This window comes from Protopterus annectens, chromosome 1.part0 (genome assembly GCF_019279795.1).
Source record: "Protopterus annectens isolate FY-2018-M chromosome 1.part0, PAN1.0, whole genome shotgun sequence".
Classification (NCBI taxonomy): Eukaryota; Metazoa; Chordata; order Ceratodontiformes; family Protopteridae; genus Protopterus; species Protopterus annectens.
The window spans coordinates 1,957,863,421-1,957,884,281 of NC_056725.1; the positions used below are offsets into that span (position 1 = coordinate 1,957,863,421).

The 20,861-nt window shown below is 38.8% G+C and overlaps 1 protein-coding gene and 1 non-coding gene across 3 annotated transcripts in view; one reads left to right on the top strand and one right to left on the bottom strand.

The window, feature by feature from the left end:
- The window catches only part of COLEC11 (collectin subfamily member 11), a 436,183-nt gene that overhangs the window by 120,458 nt on the left and 294,864 nt on the right, over positions 1-20,861 (top strand). The window lies entirely within an intron of this gene.
- Positions 198-270, bottom strand: TRNAR-CCU. The gene has a single exon. It is a non-coding gene; the product is annotated as a tRNA-Arg (tRNA).

A 20,861-nucleotide genomic window follows, 5' to 3' on the forward strand; every position in this document is an offset into this window, starting at 1 on the left:
TTTCCCTATAGGGCCTAGAGATATGGTCTATGTTTATAAGACGATCTAAATCAGCACTGTTGCAGCAGACTATATTGAAAGTAATTCCTCCTTTCACAAAACCCAATCAACTTTGTTAAATAATATAAAAGTATTGCAATAAACTTTCTTACAACTTTTCACTCTGACTGTGAGTTCTCAAATGATCAAGATTATATCACCCCAGATGGGACTCGAACCCACAATCCCTGGCTTAGGAGGCCAATACCTTATCCATTAGGCTACTGGGGCCTGACAGTTTGCAAGCTTCTGAGCCCCCCAAGCCTTTTTTGTGTTGGAGGGAAGCCTTCTAGCTTATCAGTGGGAGAGGTAAGCACTAGGTAACCTATTTACCACAAGAGGAGTGGTTCCTGGCCCAGAAATTTTAGTTTATTGGCCGTTTGGACAGTTTTTCCATCTCTCTCAACTTTCCAGTTTAAAAGCCCATGTTTGCACTTGTTTCCCACCTTTACTGTAACTAGTCTAGTCCAGATACAGACTTGCTGTATCCAGGACTGTTTGTAAGCTTCTGAGCAGTGTCATAGTCTGCTCTTCAATTTTTCTCTTAGATCTACTAGTTCTCTCATCTCCTGCACTCATACTAGCTTTTTAGTCTAGCACTTTACCAGACTTCTTGTAGCAATTATTGTAGCACACGAAAGTGCCACCAGCACTAAGCGTTCTACAAGGAAACAGATCCAGTACTTATTATCAGTGCCCACCCCTCCAGGCATATCTAAAGGTCAGTTTCCTGTGCTTTCTCCTATTAACCTGGTGAACTTGGGCATCCTGAGGCAATGTAGCAACTGCCTCATATATACCGACAACCCTCTCCAATTACCTTAGAACACTCAGACTTGCGAGAGATGCACTTATATATCCAAACTGGAAGCCACGCACTCTCCAGCCAAGACCGGAATAGCTGGTCAAGAGGAGAAGGTCAACACATGCACCACACCACATGGAACACATAGCCCTCCAGAACACACACCAGCACTGCCTTCACATAAAAACACAAACCACACACCCACCTTTGTGGAGACTCTCAGTAAAAATCTACCCAAGCAGCAGAGACCTCCAAGGCAGAGACACACTCGACCACCACAACGCAACACTAATCACAAGACTCATAACTCTCCTAAACAGTGTGACACTCAACTAAAGCCCCTAAGGCAAAACAGCATTCCCAACACACTAGTCATAGGTGACTCGATAGTGAGGAACACTGATGTCCCACTCACTAGGTTGAATAAGGAGAAAGTAACAGTTAGCTGCCTGTCAGGTGCCAGGATCCCCCACATAATGCATGCACTCAAGTCCCTCAACAACAGGTACAAATATGACTTGTCATTGTACATGAGGGTGTGAATGACCTGAGATGTACCTCCCTGGACTATATGAAAAGAGACATGGAGGAGCTCTTGGGTTATGTAGCCCAGGTAGCCCTGAGCAGCATCCTACCATCACCCAGAATTATACCACAGTACAAGCAGAAAATGATTGATTTCAACAATTGGGTAAGTTTCTGGTGCCATTCTAAGGGGATCCGGTATCTGTCTGCCTGGGATGACACGATTGACAGACCTCAATGCTTTGCCAGAGATGGCCTGCATCTGTCATCCCTGGGCTTCCGGATACTAGCCAAGGCTCTTGCCACCCCTATAGTTCCTTTTTTTAGGCAGTGTTCCAAAGACCAAATTACCACCGTAACAGATACAAACAAATGCAATCTGAGGGTCATGCTGCTCAATGCTAGAAGTTTAACTCTCAAAATTAACTCACTTGAAACACTCCTTAAAATGGTGAACATCGACATTTGTGCTGTTACAGAGGCCTGGTTCAAGGCAGCAGAAAGCACCCCTGCACTACCAGGTTATAACTCATTCCACACCTTTCGGCCCCAGAACTTGGACCGAAGCTTCAAAGGCGGTGGTGTTTCCATATTCATAAAGGATGCACACAGCTCCAGACTGGTAGCCCAACATAACACATCAGAGATACTTCAGGTGGAGCTAACATTGGGTAAGACAGCGATTCAGGTCATAGCCTGTTATAGGTCCCCAGCCATGTCCCAAGACTCGCACTCAACATTCCTAAGCACCCTTGAGAATATTAGGGTCCAACCTAACACTGTCTTACTAGGCGATTTCAACTACCCCTCCATTAACTGGGTAAATGACTCATGTACCAGTACACTTGCCCAATGTTTCCTGGAGTTCATTAATTCCAATGCCCAGGACCAGCTCATTCTTACCCCCACTAGAGGTAGCAACATCCTTGACCTGGTCATTGCTAACATGGGTGACCATTGCTCTACACCAATAGTCAGCTCCTCCCTGGTTAGATCTGACCACAAACTAATCACCTTGCAAATCCACCCCCCCACAAAGCTAACCACCATAAAAAAAACTTCTCCAAAGCTAACTTTGGGTTCCTAAAAACAGAAGTGGCTAACTTCACGGCACTCATGCAAATGGAGAATAGTTGCATGGCTGCAGAATCATACACCAATGCACTGTACGAACAGGTACACAAATGCATGGATCTCATCATACCCAATAGAACCAAGATGCGCTCCTCCAAAAAAAGAAACCTATCTGGTGGTTCCCTGCCATAAACAAATTCTACAACAGAAGGAGGAAACTGATGCAGAATAAGGTGAAGTTCCAAGACTGGAAAAACTCCCTTATCAGCCTCAACAACAATTTGAGATCCCTCATCAAATCCTCTAAAGCTAGCTATGAAAATAGAATTGCAGCAGATAGTAAAGACAACCACAAAGCCTTCTATAGTTATGTAAAGAATCTCCATGGCAATACCCAGATTTGCTCTGAGCTACTGCACAATGGTACCTCCTATACCGAGCCAACAGATATTGTCAGTATACTGGCTGACAGATTCAGTGCCAACTATTGCCTCATTAGCCTGATGAGTCTGATATGCAAAGCTATGGACTACATTGTCATGGACCGAATAAACAAGGATATAGGGAATCTCCAAACTCTGGATCCCACACAGTTTGGTTTTGTGAAGGGTAGATCATGCCTGCTCAACCTGGTCGATTTCTTTGAGTCAGTCACCAGAGCTGTGGATGAAGGCAAGGTGGTTCATACAGCCTACCTTGATCTGGCCAAGGCTTTTGATACTATCCCCACTCAAGGATCATAGAAAAACTCACTAAGCTTGGCATCAACCTCTATATTACTAGGTGGGTTGCAAACTGGCTCACAGATAGAACCCACAGTGTGAAAGTAGCTGACTCCAAGTCAGACTGCTGACTAGTCATGAGTGGAGTCCCACAGGGTTCAGTCCTAGGTCCTCTCCTGTTTGGTATCTACTTCTCTGAAGTCCAGGCCAACATGAATGGACTCTGGCTGACAAAGTTTGCAGATGAGTGCAAGTTGGGAGCTGTTATTAACTCCCCAAGTGATGTTGACATCGTATAGAATGGCCTCACTGAGACCAACAACTAGTGTCAGAACCATGGCCTTAAGCTCAATGCCAAAAAATGTGTTGTCATCCCTTTTGGGAAAAACCCAGTTCCCATGAATTACCACATTGATGGTAGTCCACTGAGCACAGAAGACATTATAAGAGATCTGGGAACAGAGATTGACAGCAACCTCTCTTTTGATCACCACATTGCCACTTACAATAACAAAATTGCTAAATTTGCAACTAACTCTCCATTTAGATCTTATCACCTTACTGCTCTTCATCAAATGAATTGGCTTGAACTGCCAAATGAGATGTGCTTCTATGTGGCACATCTCATTACTAAGGGTTTTGCATCCAGGAAGAAAGAGGACATTGTCTCCCTCTACTCTTCCCTCATTAGGCCAGTCATTGAGTACAATGCCCCTAGACACCTGCAACAACTGAAAAGGCTGCAAAAGTACCCCACAAAGAGGATCATAGGCCTTAAACACTTGTCTTGTATGGACAGACTCAGAAAACTCCAATCACTCTCTGTCTCATATTGCCTATGTAAAGGCGATCTCTGCTTGACTTACAAAGCTATGCCTGACCCAGCTCTGTTAGAAATGCTACATCTAAAGATATCCCAATCCCTCCACATCACACGCTCCAGAGACCTCAACCTCATTACCACAATTAACAGAACATGCTGGAGGGACAGGTTCATAACCCAGGGACTGCCCATGCTATGGAATAGACTTCCCATACATGGCAAGCAGAGCACCTTGCTGACCCTCTTCAAGAGAAATCTTGATGAGTGGATGGGAAACAGAAAATTCACCCCAGGGACAACTCCAGTGGCTCTACTCGACAGAGGCACTTGGAACTAAGGTCGGGTGGCACTATGCCAGGGTAATCCTATGGCTAGACTTTTAAAGGCCCCAGGGCCATTAGCTTACTACACACCTATGAACCTATAATAATTAATTCACTTAACATTTTGCAAAATAGCAAATTAGTGCAACAGTAGTAACTACAACAATATTGTGGCAGTGAACAAATATAGTAGCTCTATACAGAAACTGAACAACACAAAAGAGTGAAAGAGAGTGTGACAGAACATAGAAAGAAACATGAAAGAAAGTATAGATAAGGAAGAGTAAGAGAAAGAAGAAGAAGAAGATGACAAAGAATAAAGTGAAGAGAGATGTTAGTGAAAAGGAGAGTAAAAGGGAAAATAAGGTGAAACTAGACAGGAACAGATGATGGAGAGGTAAAGGTTAAGTATACGGCAGACTGGATAGTAAAGGTTAAGTGAATGGGAGACTGGATAGTAAAGGTTAAGTATACGGCAGACTGGATAGTAAAGGTTAAGTATATGGCAGACTGGATAGTAAAGGTTAAGTAAATGGGAGACTGGATAGTAAAGGTTAAGTATATGGCAGACTGGATAGTAAATGTTAAGTATACTGCAGACTGGATAGTAAAGGTTAAGTATACGACAGACTGGATAGTAAAGGTTAAGTAAATGGGAGACTGGATAGTAAAGGTTAAGTATATGGCAGACTGGATAGTAAAGGTTAAGTAAATGGGAGACTGGATAGTAAAGGTTAAGTATATGGCAGACTGGATAGTAAAGGTTAAGTATACGGCAGACTGGATAGTAAAGGTTAAGTATACGGCAGACTGGATAGTAAAGGTTAAGTAAATGGGAGACTGGATAGTAAAGGTTAAGTAAATGGCAGGCTGGATAAAGAGAGAATAAACAAAAGAGAAGATGACAAAAGGATGAAATCATCCAGGATTAGCACAATAGCAAAGCCATGAGTTGACTAAGTAGGCTTTAAGGTGTTGTTTGAATTTAATGATGTTAGAGGTGTTTATGATTTCCTGAGATATATTGCTCCATATCTTAGCAATTTGATAAGAGTAGAGTGAGTTACCAAAAGTATTGTTTGGTTTAGTAATATTCAGTAGAAATTTGTTGGAGGATCTTAAGTTTTTATTACTGGTCTGTGGTTGTAGTAATTTTTGGAGAGATGGACATTTGTTGGGTTGGTATAACATGGAATGAACAGAAGATAGTTGGGTGAAGTTTTGGAGATTTGGCAGTTCAAGCCAATTCAATTGATAAAGAGCAATAAGTTGATGAGATCTAAATGGAGAGTTAGTTGCAAATTTAGCAATTTTGTTAAGTAGAAATTTCAGACTTAGCTAAGTCTGTTTTCTTTAGGTTGGTAAAGATAGGTGAGGCATATAGAAGAGTATGATTCATGTGTAAGTACTAGGCTAGCTGCCCTTGTGGGCCATTTTAAGCCTAGCAAAATTCCCTTGGTGAGAATCAACCACTATGCCTCTTGTTTGTAAGGTAAACGCCATAACCATTATGCCAAACCCCACACTGGTACTCACAAATATGGGAGAATGCTAGTGTAGTGTAGTGTCCTCTGTGGTAAAATCATACCACAAAGCAGTCTCCTACATAATAAAAATCAATTCTATGACCCCAGCTAACATTTAGGTACAAACTTCCTTCTACTGAGTGAGTGATACTCTGTCAAAATTTCAGGCTTCCACCTCCAAACCCTGAGAACACAGCTGCCTATGTAAAATTGTTCACATAAACCCTGTACAATCATGTTAATAAATGCATAGAGACAACTGTGACCAACAGAAATAAGCACAGCACTAACTTAAAAAACAAACCACCCTGGTGGAACCCATACGTAAACAGGATCTACAACTAAAGAAAAAAAAGTCATAGCCAAGATTAGGAAGTGCTGCTCCTAGCATGATAAAAACACTCTCATCAATCTAAACAAACAAAGATAGCCTCCAAGGCAAAGGACAGCCATAAAACTTTCTTTAGCTATGTCTAAATCCTCAAACAGCACACAGCAGTGTGCAGGACTGAGTGTAAAGGGAGCCATCTACATAGAGCCAGAAGATGTAGAAAATCTGCTGACTGACAACTTCATCTCCAATTTTAACCCCTCTCTTCTCTGGCCTCCCCCCAGGAAATACCATCAAATGACCCCCCCCAACTATCAGCCAGGAGCAGGTCCTAGATACATTCTCTAAGACCAAAAATACTGCATCATTGGGCCCCGATAACATCCCAGGAGCCCTCTAAATAGCCTGAAACATGACCTATTGGGAACATTGGAGTCACTATTTAACCAAAGCCTCTAGGCAGGCTTTATGCCACATGAATGGAGAACTGTAATGGTCATCCCTCTGTATAGAGGCATGCCATCAACAGACCCTGGGAACTACAGGCCCATAAGTCTGACTAGTCTCATATGCAAAGTCATGGAAACAGTTATCATGGAAATGATTAATAAGGGCATAGAAAAAACTTCAAACACCACATCCAACCCAGTTTCATTTAGTCATGGGTGGATCATGCCTACTCAGCTTGGTGGACTGGACTTCTTTGAATCGGTCTCCAAGGCAGTGGATGAGGACAAAATGGTGCATACTGCCTACCATTACCTAGCTAAGACTTTTGTACAATACCCCACCCTGGAATTGTAAACAAACTCACAGATATATGCATAAATCCATATGTTATGTGCTAGATAGCCAGATGGCTCTCGGATAGGACCCAGGAAGTTAGGATTTGGGAGACCACCTCCATAAAGAGGCTGGTTACTAGCAAAGTCCCTCAGGGCTTGGTGCTGGCTTCTCTCCTTCTTGGCATCTACTTCTCAGATGTCAAGGGCTTTGGCTGACAAAGTTAACATTATTGCAAACTAGAAGCAGTCATAGAATACCCCCAAGACACTAACATCTTACAGGAAGGACTAACACAGACAAAAGACTGGTGCCAAAGCCATGGGTTAAAACTTAATGCCAAGAAATGCATTACAGTACCCTTTTGGAAGTCAGCCATCCTGTGAACTTACCTCATTGATAATACACCCCTATGAGTAGAACCAGTAGTCAGGGATTTGGGTATGTGTGTAAATATTAACTTGGCTTTTGACCAACATATGTCTGAATAGTAAGGAAATCATTCTATGTTGCTCAACCTATATGCAAGGGCTTAGCATCTTGGTCCAAGAAAGTCATTGTTCCACTGTATTTGGCCCTCATCAGGCCCATCATCGAGTGCAACATCCCCTTCAGTATGTACCTGACCAGGCATGCGCAACAACTGGAACGTCCACAGAAGTTCTTCACAAAAAGAATACTGGGGACAAGTAACATGTCCTGTCCAGATCATCTCAGTGCCCTATCTGTATACTCTCTCTCCTACAGAGTACTAAAAGGCAAGCTATACCTGGCATACAGGGCATACTTGCATCTCACTCTGATGGACCTTTTGCATATCTGCAAAATGAACAGCATCAGAATTACTTAATCTAGAGGTTTAGACTTTGCTTGTGACATAAATAGGACACATTGGAGGGACAGGTTTGTGTCTCAGAGAATTCTCCTTCCTTGGATCAGGCTTCCCATCCATTGAATCAGACCTCTTCCCTAACCATATTCAACAGAAGGCTGGACTAGTGGATGGGAAATTGGACGCAAACCCCAGATCTAGCACCTATGTCTCTAATGGAAAAAGGCAGCCTGTAAATCTTACCCTAGCTTACATATAGCTCTTAAAATCATTTCTAAGGCACATAAACATGGGGGATACAATTGGGTTGCTTGGCTAGGCTTATAAAGGCACCAATGGTCATTAGCCTAGTATACATCTATGAACATATGAATATATTACACAGCTACAGTGATACTGTGTCCCAGGAGAAGCCCTCCTGTGTAGCACACTACCATTTATCCAGAAAGCCACTGCAGAGATTTGCCTTTGATTCTGTTTTTGATTCCTAATAATACTTCCACTTCTTCCCATAGTATAGTATATGTAGATAGCTTTCCAGCCACAAAGGTGCTTGAGGTTTCCATATAGTAAGGCTTAGCTGACAGCTGCCTCCATTGTGAGGGTGAGGCCTCAGCTTCCACTGCTTTGCAATAGATGTCCTTCCGGTATCGTACATATCATTAAGGCACCTCTTCTGGAATAGGGATACCCAGTAATCTTAGTAAGATTTCCAAGGTATATTTGGTTTTCCATACCTGTACATTGCTGAACAGTAAGCACAGTGCCCAGCATCTCCAGCAGCATTTCAGTGATAGAGAATATATCCTCTGTATTTACTTGAGTAGGAAATGAGAGCTGCACCATACTCCAATCGGATATTCTCAGGTATGTGGAATAAGCTGACTGTATAAAGCCAGAGGGGAAAACAGCAAATTTGACTTCTAGTAAATCCTCCCTATCATTACTACCTTTTCTCCTGTTGGTCCCAGGAGGAGGAGGTCTATGAGCATTCCTTAACAAATTGTACAATTCTAGAAATTAAATTTCACTTCATTACTGTCTTTAGTACCTTTTTGGTGTATTTCAATGTGATACTAGCAACTTCTTATACTATTATGACATTGCATGGACTTGGCTTTCTTAATCAAATTTCTTCCTGAATAATGCTATATGACATGAGAAAGGTTAGGATGTGAGAAATAAAACTGCAGTAAGATTGGTTGTGAAGGATGCAGTGAAATTAAAATATTTACCATTATATGTTACTTGATAAGTATATTTCACATTTTCGTACTAGAGTGAGTTGCATGTTATGGAGAGGAATCATATGAAATGCCATGGTTGGTGATAGAGAAATACACTACCACTGTTCATGTAGAACACCCTGCATACAAAACATTGTTCAATGTTTGTTAGTCATTACGAAGATATCCAGTGTTTACATATTTAAATTAAATATTGCACAAACTGCATGACGTAAACTATTCCAATATATCAACTGAAAACTTAGGTAATACTTGAGAAAACTGTCAGTGATTTGTGTATGTAAGTTGTACATTATAAATATATTGACTATTGTTTATAGTGTCAGTTATACAAATAGACACATTTTTACTCGTTTTTTTGGGCCCCATACCTTCCATCTTGGGCATCAACATATATATTCCCTATGCATTATGGCATACACTTAAAATTATTTATTTTCTGCAACTAGATGTACTAGAATTTCATTTATTTATGAAAGGCATTTTCATTGCTAGCTACAGATCCCCATCAATTTCCCACAGATGTTTTGAAAATTACCTTGACATCACTGTGGGATTAAATATCAAACCAAATGCCTTCTTGCTAGGGGGGACATCAATTGCCTAAATATTAATTGGCACACTTACACGTCTAACAATGGATATGCTCAATGTTTTCCAGACTGTTAATACCAATGCACTGGAGCAAATTGTAAAACTACCTACAAGAGGTTCTAATATCTTTGACCTGGTCCTTGCCAACCTAGTCCCTGCTTGTATTCCACCTCACAACACTTCACTCCTGGTTAAAGTTGACCACAAGACAGTCATTTTCTCTGTCAGGCTTAGGGATACCACCCACCACCAAATGAGACCACCTTTAGAGACTTCACCTGGGCAAACAAACCTACTTTAGCTTGTAGAAGAGTTATGCAAAATGTCCAACACTGCCTGGCAAATAGACAAAACTAAGTGGCCTGTCACATTCACATCAAATGTTTGCCAGCACCTAAAACTGTGCAGAAAAGCATCCATCTGCTCTAAATATGATGGTAATCTTAGGAATAAACTCTCCAGTGGAACTACTATTTTAATAAACTGTATAACAAAAATACTGAAAAGTTGTATGAAATCCATATCCAGTTATCTCAGGACAACTCTGAAACATGCTAGCAAGGATCTTGCATATACCATTAGAAAATGTAAAGCGGAGTACAAGCTTAAGGTCACAACAGATGTCATAGAATCATAGTTAAGTCATCAGACACACTGTGCAGATCCCTGAACTAGTGCCCTTTTCTCAAAGTTGAAGCCTAAAAAAACTATTTTCTTCTGAAACTATAGCAACCTTTATTTGCTAATGTAAAAGCAATTTATCACAGTTAAATCACCACACACTAAGTGCTTCGGCTGTGACCACAAATAGTATTGGCATACATTTATGAAGCATGTACTGCTGTCCACCACTTGCTATACGATTCTGATGAAGTCTCTTGTATGAGATGAAAGCACTCATTTTATTTTTTTCAGGTTGTTTTAATTCTTGGACCATTTCTGAACTCTCGTTTGGTATTGATTTTCTTTGGTTTCAAGTTCACTGCCGATTATATCTCAGTGCCCCTCCTCAAACGTCACAGCAAAGCAAAGAAGAGATGGATAGATCCTGATGTGGCACTTTTTTGATGGTAGGGTAGGTTTTCCCCTTTATCTTATCCCTCATTTCTCTGAATGGCATACAGTGACTTAATTGCAGTCCATAAGCATCTACTGCAGATGAGCTATCGCTGCCTCTTCTTCATTTTGCCCACTTAAGAAAGTGCCCCCAATACGATAAGGCTACCCCCCCCCCCCCGATAGGTGAGCCAACACTGTCTAGCTGAAAATTTTTTTTAAGGTCTTCTTAAGAAAATAAATAAGCAATAAATATGACAGAAAGTTCATAACATCTCCATTGGATGTAGGCAATTTGCTTAATCTTTGTTTTTATTGTGTGTATCATAAACGTGTGTTTTTTTATCTGGTTGATTTCTTATCCTACTTTGAACAAGGTTTCCTTGTGATAGGGTTTAGTCATATGCAAAAAAAATCTATAGATGAGTTAATATTAGTTAAAGGACATGCTCCCAAAAAACGAAATAATGATTTTTGTGCTTCCCTTATTTTAAAACTATGTTATAACAGAACTCTGGGAAGCTTAACCTTGTGTATGTAGAGATAAGTCACAATATGAAGGTTAACATATTGACTTATTTTGAAAAATATGTATTAGAAGAAGAGAAGAGAGCATTTTGTAAATATGAACCATTACCGAGACATTTATTTTAATGTTATAGTTGATTTGTTAATCTTGTCTTGATCACAGATTATATTTGCACATGGTGAAACTTAGACATTGTGCTTGAAATAGAAACTGAAAAAGAACAGATTACTTGGAATTATAAAACAAAAAGGATCATTGCTAATTATTAGAATTATTGTATTATTCAAAGATGGAAGGACAGATTTTAACAAATACTAATTTGCTGACGTTATTGTGATTAGCCAAGATTAATGCTTTCAGTGCTGAATTGTATTTATTTAACATTTGTTAACTGGGACAGTCCGACTTGGACAAAGCCAATTTTTTAACCAAGAAAGTCCATCTTGGACAAAGCCAATTTTCAGAAGAGGCCCAGGGAGAAATGCTCCAGATGCATGTCTTTCTAATGTGGGAGAAAACCCTCACAAACACAGGGAGGACATGCAGACTCTACACAGAAAGCACCCCAGCTGAGAATCAAACCAGAGAACCTCTGGCTGTGAGGTGACATTGCTACCGCTGCACCACTGTGCCATCCGAATGGAAGCTGAAACTGAAAATGACTGAAAATGAAGAGCTGCCCTTTAGACAAATGCAATTTAATGTAACAGGTTAAGTAGTTTTAATACTGAGTGGAAAGTCTGTCTTTAGGTAAATAATAATCTAAGGCTTAATGTTATGTTAGGAAAAATATCAGCGGGGCTTTTAAATTTATGGAACATGAGTGGCAGACAGTGGAAGTACTCGGTAATCAGATGAAACAAATGAGTTAAAGACTTGTTTGGCCTTTTGGATAATGTGTAAGGTTTGTGACAAAAAATGGTGGATCTTGATGTTTACCTCAGTGTTGTGCATCATGGACTGGGAGAAGGAATCTGTACTTCATTTCTTCCTGTTGAGATGCTGATGGGAGATGGAGAAGAGGAACATGGTCAAGAAGGGGCACATAACATGCTGGAATAAAAAGTGACGAGAATACATGGCATGACATATGTAAAGATGGACAGAAAAGGAATGAGTGAACTTCAAATGTGGAAATTAAACTGTCTTAGCAAATTGATCATTAAGAATGTGCATAATGATGTCTGTAGGGATAGTTGTAAGACCTAGTGAATTTTAAGTATAGGAATTAAAAGATTATTTGATGGGTTGCAAGATGAAGTATATAAGATCAAATGGCAGGAAAAGGGTGGTGTTAAGGTGAAGAGCATTCTGGGGCATTGTAACAAGTGATGTTTGCCTGTTTAGTCATAGGGGTATATGAATGAAGTAGGAATGAAGCACTATGAATGACTAGGAGACAGGTTATGAAAGAAAACACTTTACAGAATGTGATAGACATTCAAAAGGATAAATTAAAGTATGCATATGTTCGAGGTAATCAAAAAAATGAGATAGATGACTTAAATGTAAGGAAAAAATAAATACATTAATATGGAATTATCCAGCTTTCATTTTGTCTGAGGAGAATTGAAATATGGTCTGTAGTACTGTCATGAATACAGATGGAAGGAAGCTGGGATATTTTAGTACAAATAATACAAATTTGCCCTGAGAGTAATATTCCACCGCTGAAAGTAAGAGAGAAACTGTTATAGATTTTTATATATGTTTTGGTTGCTTTATCATTTTGGTGTGTTAAACATTGAGACTGGATGGAAAAAGGAAAGATATACTTATTTATTTTGTTCCACTGCCTGTAGTTCCTGCATTGGTGTGTCAGCATTAACTGTGGTTCAGCCTTGAGCTTCGCTCTCTTCATGGAGAAGGGCAGAGATACCTGCACTGGTTAAAGGACAAAATTAGGCAGTTGACAATTATTATTGTTTGAACTAGTCAGAGGTCCCTAAAAAGACATAATTCTGTTACAGGAGGTCAGTGCTATGACATGTCATGCTTCCTCTTATGGTCCAGAAGCTATATAATCTAGCCTGTCTGTCCAAATAGATGGTACTACATCCAATGAGTGTGAGAGAGAGAGGCTCATTTTTTTGCAGGCAAGACTGTTGTTGTCTGGGATGAAATACTTTCTGTGCCTCCTGTTGGGTTTGCATTTGAATGAGCCAATGACAACTTAAGCATGGAGGAGTTTGATTTTATTGACTACACTGAGCTTATGGACTTGATCTCCATCTTGCATTTTAGAACATGTTTAGTGGATTCTGCAACCACCAGAATGGTTGTTTCCCCTCTGGAAGTGCTAAGTATAGTTATTCCTTAGACTGTCAATGACTCATTATGGACTTTTATTTTTCTACCTGTTTTTAAAGGAGACTTTAGTGACTTCAGTCTTTAGGAAATCACTTTTGAGTTTGGGTATTCTGCCCTGTTGCCTTGACTTCCAAGAAGTAGATGTCGCACCAAAAAGACTGAAACAAACTGGAGAACCACAAAAGAAGCGGACGGAACTGCAACCAAGGCACACCAAAGCAAATACGAACTCCCAATGAGTTTTAAATAAAAAAGTCTGATTTAATAAACTAAGCACTTTCGGAAGGTCCCGTGCCCTTCCTTCTTCAGAAATAACAGACAAACAAATGGAATCCGTTTGTTTGTCTGTTATTTCTGAAGAAGGAAGGGCACTGGACCTTCCGAAAGCGCTTAGTTTATTAAATCAGACTTTTTTATTTAAAACTCATTGGGAGTTCGTATTTGCTTTGGTGTGCCTTGGTTGCAGTTCCGTCCGCTTCTTTTGTGGTTTTCCAAGAAGTAGATGCCAAACGGGAGTGGACCCAACACGGAGCCCTGGGGTACTTCACTGGTGACCGGTCTCTTGGTGGAGGTGATCTCACCGATCTTGACTTCTTGGGCCCTATCTGTGAGCTAGCTATCAATCCAGAGAGTTATGTAGGGATTTATGCCTAGTTTGCCTAGTTGTGAGAGTTTGTCAACAATACATGAGTGGGGTATTGTATTGAGCACCTTAGCCAGTTCAAGGTAGGTGGTATGCTCCATTTTCCCCTCATCCATAGTAATGGTGATCCACTCAAAGAAGTCTACAAGGTAAGTAAGCAAGATCTTTCATTAACAAAGCCAGACTGGGATGGGTCCATTGTCTGTAGGTTGCCAGTGTCCTTGTTGATCATTTCCATGATAATTCATTTCATGACTTTGCATATTAGACTTGTCAGACTAATTGGTCTATAGTTCTCAGGGTCAGTTGATGGTCCACCCTTATCAAGAGAGAGAACCATTTTGGCCCTTTATTCACCTGGCATTTAACCTGTTTTGAAGAGTGCTTCAAGTGATCCTTCTAGGTCATGTTTAGATTATTTAGGAGGCAACCAGGGATATTGTTGGGCCCATGGAAGCAGTGTTTCTGGCCTTAGTGAGCATCTCCAGGACCTGCTCCGTGTTGATAGTTAGGGGAGGGATATACTAAAAGGGATTTCACAGGAGGAAGTGGGGGTGAAGTTAGAGCTAAATTTGTCAGCCAGTAGATTTGCTATGGTCAGTGAAGGTTGTGCCATTTACCACCAATTCTGCACACTGCTGAGAATTACCTTTAAGGTTCCAGACATAGCTAAAGAAGACCTTGTGATTTTCCTTAGCCTGAGAGCCTATCATGACCTCATAATTGGCTTTATTTGGCTTATTTAGACTTTTTAGACCTCTTAGTTTCTAGTTTAGCTGAATCCGAGAGCTATTGTCTGGGTATCTTTCTTCCACATTGCTCTCATTTCTGTCTGCAAATTTTGATATTTTATGACTTTGTGTCTTTCTGTATGCAAGACACTGTAGTCACTGGGTGTAGCAATTTCAATGATCAATGCTACTTTTGTCTTCTTTTCATTGACTACTATATCTGGTTTTCTTGCATCTATCTTTTGAACTGTTGGTAATGGATGATTCCATGTGATGTAGACTTCATAATTTTCTATGACACTTTATGGTTCATGTTTCCAGTGTTTTTCAGCCACTTCAATACCATAATGTTTGTACAATCCCCAGTGCAGCAGTCTTGCCACATTATTGTACCTTTCAGTATAGAATCCTTCTGCCATTAGTATGGCACAACCAGCAACGAGGCGTACAACTGTTTCCAATTATGTTTTACAAAACCTACATTTATCTGTTTTTCCCTCATGTTCAATGGACTTTGTAAACCAACATATATGTAGTACACTGTCTTGGGTCACCATTATTAATCTTTCATCTTTTGGTTTGAATTCCCCTCTCCTTAACAATTCCTGCATTCAATCCTGATCAACATGAGGTTCTTCCTGAAGTTTTCTATACTTGCAACTATATTTATGCAGTTTCCACATTTATTGCCTTCTCATCTGATCCTTCGTGTTATATTCTTTCTTTTGTTTTTGGCACATGCAGCTGTCACCTGACTTTTAGCTACTTCAGGATTGATTTCCATTTCTGCTTGACGCTGACTATGTTTGGGTTTTGTGAGGTCATCAGATATGTGTGTGCAGTCCCACAGTTGCAGATCTATACATGTATCATTTTCAAGGAGGCCCATTCCGCCTTCAGAACGGGGAATATATAATCTTATGCACGGATTTTTATAAATCATTTGATGAGCATGAAGCATTCTTCTTGTTTTCCTGTAAATCTATCCAACATGTTTTGGTGTCAGTCAGTCACTCCAAAACTGTACGTTAGAACAGGAAGGGCAAATTTGTTTATAGCTTGAATTTTGTTCCTAGATGTCAATGCTGTTTTCAAGATTAATTTAAGTTTTCTAAAATATTCCTTACTAAGTTTTATTCACATTTGTCCATGTTTTATTTTTGATTCTTCATCAGTTCCCAAATATTTGTACACTCTCTCTTGCTCAAGTTCTTTTATATCTCATTCTTGTCCCAAACTGATGTTTTCTTGGTGCTGCAGTTTATCTGCTTTAAAGGTTGCTTTTGTACATTTATCAAGACCAAATGACATTTTCATATCATCTGAAAACATTTTAACTACTTGCAGTTGTGCTTTCAGCTCCTCATGTGATGAACTATACAATTTTAAATCATCAACAAAGAGAAGATGAGAGGTGTTTATACTTTGTTGTTTTCTAGGAGCCAAATTATAGCCATGGCAAAATCTGTTAAGTAGACAGCTTAAAGGGTTAAGGGCAAGACAGAATAGCAGAGGTGACAGGAAATCACCCTGGAATATCCCCCTTTGGATTTTTATCCATGGAATAATAATTTGTTCTTTATCATGTCTTAATTGCAATTTGGTCTGCCACTGTTTCATGGTCACTGTAGTGTAGTTGATCAGTGTAGGATGTATCTTATACATTTTGAGGCACTCTTTTATCGATGAATGTAGGATACTATCAAATAATTTTTTTGTAGTCAGTCCATGCCATACTTAGATTCTTCCTCTTTTTACAATTCTCCATGATGACTTTATCAACAGATGATCCTTTGTTCTATATGACTTTCTTTTATTGCCCTTTTGTTCTATAGCCATGACTGAGTTTTCTTCTAAATAGCTATAAACTCTGTTGGCATCACTTCCAGTGTATAGTTTATATGTGGTTGGAAGGCAAGTTATTGGTCTATAATTTTTAGTGTAGCTTGCAGGTTCACTCTTAAGTAGGAGCATTGTTTTTTCTGTTGTTAGCCAGGTTGGTGTCTGTTCAGGGTGCGCATATAAATAGTTCTGACTCATGGCTAAATCTTCGTGCAAAGATGTTAATACTTTTAACCAGAAGTTAAGTATTGCGTCTGGGCCTGGTGATTTCCATCTAGAGGCTTTTCTTAACTTTGTTTCAGTCTCTCTGGCTGTTACTTCATTCCATTTCATGTCCTGTACCTTTGAACTTCTTATACTTTCTTTTACTTCTTCTATCCATTTAGCATCTTTGCTATGTTCCACAGGATCTTCATAAATATTCTCCAAAATGTATCTATTTCTTCTTTTTTGCATGGTCTTTCAATTCCTTTTACCATGTTTCCCAATTCTCTATAAAGGTTTTTGGGGACATCAATAAACTGCTTATTTTGTACTTTTCCTTTGTATTTATCTGTGTATCTTCTCAGTTTTTCTGCGTGTGCTGATATTTTTAGTTTATTATTTGTGATAGTGCATGACAGATCCTGATCCATTATAATACTGCGCATTGCTTTTATCACATCTGTCTGTCTGAGTATGTTTGTTGATCTGTTCCCTCTTCTACCCTCCTCTAACATGACACTTCTAGTCTTAACTGCTTTATAGTTTTCTTTGTTTGATACTTCCATGATGGTATTTGATTTCTCACTATCCTTTCCCTTACTACCCTGTGTTCTTGTGGTAGAATTTTATCTGTTATTAATTTAGTTGCACAGTAATATATCCTGTTTACTTCTGTTATATTGTATGGATCTCTATGGACAGTCCTAATTATTGTGTTCATTTGTTTTGTCAAACTTTTGACTTTTAGGGTTTTATTGATCTTCTTCAGTCTAATTCTTTCATTGATCTTGATATGTATATTTATCTGTATTAAATCAAGCAGCTCTTCTTTTAGCTCATTTTCTTCTAAACTGAGGGCACATTTCTGTTCTCCATTTTCTGTGGACATCCTGTAAAAACGTCTGTAGCATCTTCCTGTGACACATTCTCCTCAATTTTATCCTATGTCATCCATTGATCAGTCATACAGGGAGTCACTGGCCTATCACTCCTCAGCATTGACTGCTCCAGAGTTGCCACAGTTTCTTGTTTCTTCCCTTGCTGTCCAGCTTCAAGTGAATGTTTATACTGATTTCCTATGGAAGGCTCCAAAATATCTTCATATGGCAACTGACCGGCTGCTTCTTGTTCCACTGGTTTCTCCTTAATGTGGATGTCTATTGCTCTATCCTGCTGTGGTGCTTTGTGAGTTAGATTTTCTACACTGAATCCTTCACTTTACAGATACTCCATAACCTTAGTTTCTATTTCTTTAACTTCTCCATTACTAATCTCCTTTTCTACTTTTCCTTTTTGTCTTCTTATTTTTGTATTGTAAAGTTTTCCATGTCAGGATTCCTTTGCCTGTATTTCTCTTCAAATATCTTTGGTTCTGCTCCTTTTGTACTGCTTAGTTTTGCTTTCTCCTTTGCATAAATATTTCATCATATTAAATCTCTTTTTCTTTCCCATGTCCATATTTCTTCAGATATCTCCAGTTCTTCCTGTTTCTCCTTACTTTGGGGACTCATTCCATCATGTTGTGATGTTAGACCTTCTACACTAAATTCTTCACTTCGTAGGCACTCCACAACTTCTTCTATTTTTTTAACTTCTACTTTACTGATCTTCTTTTCTACATTCCCTCTTTGTGATATTATTTTCTTTATGTAAAAGTTTTCATATCTGGATGCCTTTGCTTATATTTCTTTTTGAATATCTTTTGGGTTACTTTTTTTCATTGATTAATTTGGCTTTCAACTTTGCATAAATATTGCACCATATTAAATCACTTTTTCTTTCCCATGTCCATATTTCTTTTTTATACTTTTCACAAATCTGTAGGTTTTGTTGTTTATATTTTTGCACTTCCTCAGATGCTTCTTTTTCCAAACAGATCAAAGTTTCTTGGTCTATATAATATTTTTCACAAATCTGTTGTATTAATGAACACACATTTTTATTTGAGGCTTTTGACAGTTTTCTTGTGGAAGTATTTTTCTTTCATCTAATTTTTCTCTTAATCATTTTGTATATTTTGAAATTAGGGACTTTTTGCATAATAGTAACAATACATAGTTTCTTTCTTATCCTCAATAGTCCACTCTCTTGTCTTTATGGGTCTTCTTTGGCCTATCAGTTTTTGTGATTTTTGTGGACTGCTATTTCTTTCTACAATAGGGGGGCCATCCTCCCCCTGGGTCTGGCCTAGCCCCATTGTAGGAATGTTTCCATATTTTGAGGATTCTACACTGTCATTTTTTTTTCATTCCTGGCACCAGTGCACCTACCAGGATTGGGCACTTTTTTATCCTGGGTCTTATGCACCCAACTATCTTTATTAATTTTTAACCTACTTCCGTCCATGATATATGCTATATAAAATACAGTCTATATATCAGTGTCGTCTTGGTGAGATTTTGTGAAAAACAGGGTCCACCTTATAAAGGTACTCACTAAGACTTCAGGATGAAATTCAATTTCAGCAGTACTACTCCCCTTTGCTTGCTGACTTATCTCTCCATTCGGACCCCTGAATGGTACTGTAAGTTTTTGATGATGTGTTCTCAGGTCATTATTACTAATTCTGTCTCCTCCCTGTGCTATGTTTGGATCTAGTCTGAGTTGTTCTTATTCAGTATAGTCTAATTCGATTTCACTATCTGAGGTTACCTGGATGTCACTAGGACAATTTATCACCCCCTTTGTGGAGCCAAACTGCTTTGAATAAGTTTTTGTAAATATATCTATAATTTGTTGTGTCTGAGAATAAATGTTAGGATCTACACAGTTTATCAATTTGTATGCCTTTATTCTTTCCACATCTTATATAGCTATAAAATGGTTTCCTATTATTCTTTCCGCATCTTATATATCTATAAAATGTTTTCCTATTATAATCAATATCTTTATAGAAATTGTATTACATTTTTCTTGATCTTATCTCACACTATGTTTAATTTGTCTGTCCAGCTTATTTATTTCAGTTTTTGAAGTTGTAGTTAGATTTCTTTTCCATTTCTTATATTTTTTGTCTCTCACCTTAATCAAGTATCTTGCTCTTATGGAAATATATCCTCCTGATGTTTGGGTGCCTAGATCCTGATGTTAAACATTTTTTGATGTTTTTGCATTGAAACAATTTCTCTTTCAAAACTTTCTACATTCCTTCTACAGTTTTTCCACTGTACACATCACTCCAATTAGTTTTACATAATGACTGTTTTGCTTCCATATAATCTGTTATTAATCTCTGGTGCACTGGTGTAGACTTCAGTTTGGCAGAATTAGCTAAATACAAATTAACCTTTATAACCCCATGATCACTGCACATCAACAGTGGTAAAATTTGGCATGGAGTAACAGTACTTTCTTTAGGAACATAAATGATGTCTAGTATGTTCCATTCTCTGGTAGGTTTTTTTACAGTCTGAAGCATTTGTTGTTCCTGAACATATGTTATGAATCATTTCTTTGTTAATGCTGTTGAATCAATGTTATGCCAGTCTGTTTCTGGTAAATTTAAGTCCACAGCCACAATTATTCTTCCCTCCTGTGTTTCATGCAAAAAATATATGAATTCTTCTAGGTCATCAGCACTTGACTTTGGTGGTCTATACACTCCAACAATTGTTATGTGTTCCAGGGTTGCCTTTATTGTCACAGTTACATGATCTATAGTATTAGTGTTACCACTGAACATGTAATAAGTACAGGTTTCATAACTATCTTTAATCCCTATTGTAACGTGTATTAATATTTCTTTGTATGTAATCACTGTGGAGCTTTTATCCCCAGGCCTCCACTGAAAACGGGCTCTTTCCAGGCTCAGTGGACTTTCCCGGTTAACAAAAGCAATAAATAAATAAATAAATAAATAACACCTTTACCTGTATTTTTGTTAGAATGTCTATTACAGTAAAAACATTTATACCCTAACAAA